This window comes from Heterodontus francisci, unplaced genomic scaffold, assembly GCF_036365525.1.
Source record: "Heterodontus francisci isolate sHetFra1 unplaced genomic scaffold, sHetFra1.hap1 HAP1_SCAFFOLD_59, whole genome shotgun sequence".
Lineage (NCBI taxonomy): Eukaryota > Metazoa > Chordata > Chondrichthyes > Heterodontiformes > Heterodontidae > Heterodontus > Heterodontus francisci.
Genome location: NW_027140758.1, coordinates 4603642 through 4606973, shown reverse-complemented (window position 1 = coordinate 4606973; position 3332 = coordinate 4603642). Strand labels below are relative to the sequence as shown.

The 3332-nt window shown below is 54.4% G+C and overlaps 1 pseudogene; it reads left to right on the top strand.

Moving 5' to 3' along the window:
* Nucleotides 1–216: 216 nt before the first annotated feature.
* LOC137360627 (U2 spliceosomal RNA) lies at nucleotides 217–325 on the top strand (annotated as a pseudogene).
* Nucleotides 326–3332: the final 3007 nt, after the last annotated feature.

Genomic DNA, 3332 nt, shown 5'->3' with positions numbered 1-3332 from the left:
GATTACAAAAGGAATTTGAATGTGTACTTGAAGGAAATAATTTTACAGGGCTATGGGGATCGAGCAGACAAGTGATAACTCGTCTCCACTCCTAGTATTTCTAAATCCCACACATTCACTATAATGTGAACAATTCTTTCCTGTTGTGTCTTTCTCAGATTTGTAAACTTCACTGTATTGGAGTGAAGTGACATCTACTGGCAAGAAACATGAACTGCCGCTTCTCGGCCTTTTGGCTCAGATCAAGTGTAGTATCTGTTCTTATCAGTGCTTATTTGATTGAGAAGAGACCATGATCATTGCCTTTTGATCCTGGGGAAGCTTTGAGTAAAATGGCTATAACCAATTTTCGAACTTCGGGCCAGGGAGTGCGCAACACCGTTCGGGTGGTCGTGAAGGACAAGGAAGGAGATGCACCGGTCGATCGCACCTTCTTCATCAAGAAAATTCTCTTCGATTGCTGCGGATTTCAAGCGACGGACGTCTTCTGCCTGCAGGATTTCCCCAGCAGTGGATACTTCGACGTGACGTTCCGGAACGTGGCGGGATGCATCAAGTTCCTGAAGGCGTTCAAGGAGAAAGGGGACCGGGCGCCACTGTCGATCGTCACAGCGGAGCCGCTCTTCACGCTTCCGTCACAACGGGACCGGGTGGTGACGATTCACCTCTACAACCCCCATGTTCCGGTGGTGGATGTACTCACCTTTCTCGCCAGGTCCATCGAGGTGGCCGGCAGCAGCACTGATGTCAAGGACCCTTTGGGATCTGGACCAGCAAGCGGCAGGTCAAGGTGACCTTGAAGGTAGATGCCAGTGGAGCCATCATCCACCCTCCCTCCAGCTTCGCTATCGGGGGAAGTCGAGGCTTCTTGGTCTACGCTGGGCAGCCCAGAGTTTGCCGCACCTGTGGCAAATCTGGTCACATGGAAGCCAACTGCAGCACGGTTGTTTGCAAGAACTGCAAGGAGGAAGGCCATCAGACCAATGACTGTAAGCAGACTAAGTGTTGCAACTTGTGCGGTGCGGCAGGCCATCTCTACAAGACCTGCCCCAAACGTTGCCTCAGCTATGCTCAGGCGGCAAGGTCCAAGGAAAGGCCGGGAGAAGGTTCGACGAAGGCGTCCGCTGTTCGAAAGGAGACCAGCAGCATTCTCCGCAGTGAGGAACTTCAACCTGAGAAGGAAGGGGAGGCAGCTGAAACCAACGACCCAGCACCTACCCAGCGCCCGGAAACCCCTCCTCCACAGACAGCATCGATGGAGGAGGAGGCAGCAGATGGACAAACAGGTCAGTGGCAAGTGGTCCAAAGGAAAACCACAAAGAAAAAACATCCCAAAGCCACCACCCAAACCAGTGGCAAGAGGAGGCTCTCTTCTGAATCAGACTGCAACAACTCCTCTTCACTGGACGGGGAAATGCTGGAACGACAGCCCCTTCAAAAGAGGCGGCAGAACTCCGAGATGGATGATAAAGCATCCCAGCCCCCGGGCACTGGAAGCTGTGAGTGACCCGGCGTGCCCCAACCCCAATGCCCCACACGTAACGAAGTGGCCAACGCATCTCAGCTCTGCGACACCGGGAGCAAAGACACGTCTGGCGCACCTGAGCTCCTGGAGAGCGGGAGCTGTGATGTTTTCGAGGAGGAACAGATGGAAGCAGCTGAGGACAACCCAATCCTCTCTGCCTACAAGACCCCCCCCCCCCCCCCGATGTCACCCGAGTGGCACAAATCCTGCATGAAAAATCAGGAGGGGTTTTTGAGCCCAACCAACGTGAAACTGCTTGCGCATACGATGGGTATGCAGGAACATCCCGAAGGGGAAGGACTGGGACTAGCGAGGACAAATGGTATGGGAAGCAACAACTAATTTTTAGTAAAAAATGGGTGCAAGAATTGCTTCCATTAATGTGCGTAGCATTAAATCGACTACGCGATGTGTTTCAACCTTGGATTACCTTGCCAAGGTCAAAGCTGACCTACTGTTTCTGCAGGAGTGTGGAATACCACACCTCAGCACCTACAGGCAGTGGTCGCGATGGTGGTCCCACGGGCCATCGATCTGGTCGGGGGGTAATGACTGCCGTTCCTCCGGCCTGGGTATTCTGCTGCGGGGAGGTAACTTCACCATCTCCGAAGTTAAGGAGGTGGTGGGCGGCCGCCTCCTCGTAGCAGACGTGATGTACAACAACGCTCCGCTCCGGTTGATCAACGTGTACGCCCCGGTACAACGCAGCGAGCGGCTGATCGTCTTCCAGCAGCTCCCACTGCTGCTGGCGACGTCCAGGCCGGTCATCCTAGGCGGTGACTTCAACTGCATCATCGATGCGGCTGGACGATCCGGCAGCGACGACAGCAAACTGGACGCTTCGTCCAGATTCCTAATAGAAACAGTTAAGGATGCCAAACTGCACGACGTCTTCAGCAAAGTGCAGACGGAGCGCAGCGCAGATACACATGGTCAAATCGGACGGGTCGACCCGTTCCAGGATTGACTTCCTGTTTGTGTCCCGTGCTGTCACGGTCGGATCCACCGACGTCAAGCCGGTGTTCTTGTCCGACCACTGCCTCTTACTGGCCGACTGTCACTTGCAGGACGACCAGCGGGTTGGCAGAGGGACGTGGAAGTTCAATGCGACACTGCTGACCCCAGAGAACGTTGAGGAACTCAAAAGGGATTACAAAGGTTGGAGGACCGTGAAACCCCTCTTTGAGTCTCCAGTTCACTGGTGGGAAGCGATAAAGGAGAACATCAAGAGGTTCTTCATCCACAAAGGTGTTCAGAAGGCGAGAGAGAGAGACAGAGGGAACTGTCCCGACTCCAGAAAATTATGCAAAATCTACTCCGGTTGCAGTCAATGGGGGTCGAGGTCAAGGAGGACCTCCAAGAGGTGAAGAGCCAGCAGGCCTCGCTCTTTGCCAAGGAGGCCTCCAAGATCATCTTCCGGTCCAGAGTCCGCTCCATCGAGCAGGATGAGACGTGCTCGCGTTACTTCTTCCAAAAGGTACACAGAGAGAGCTCTGTTATCAGCAGCCTGAAGGAAGAAGATGGCTCGGTAACGTCTTCGCAGTCCGACATCCTAAGGATCAGCAAATCCTTTTATGCTGGGCTGTATGACGCGAAGCCCACAGACAGCAGAGCCTCCCAGTCCTTCCTGTCATCTATCACAGAGGTCCAAGATGACAGCAGGAGGGAGAGACTGGACAAGCCGCTAACTCTGGACGAGCTGACAAAGGCCGTCGAGTCTTTCGAGACGAGTAAAACCCCCGGGAGCGACGGCTTACCGGTCGAGTTGTACTCGGCCCTGTGGGACTGGGTCGGCCCGGACCTGCTG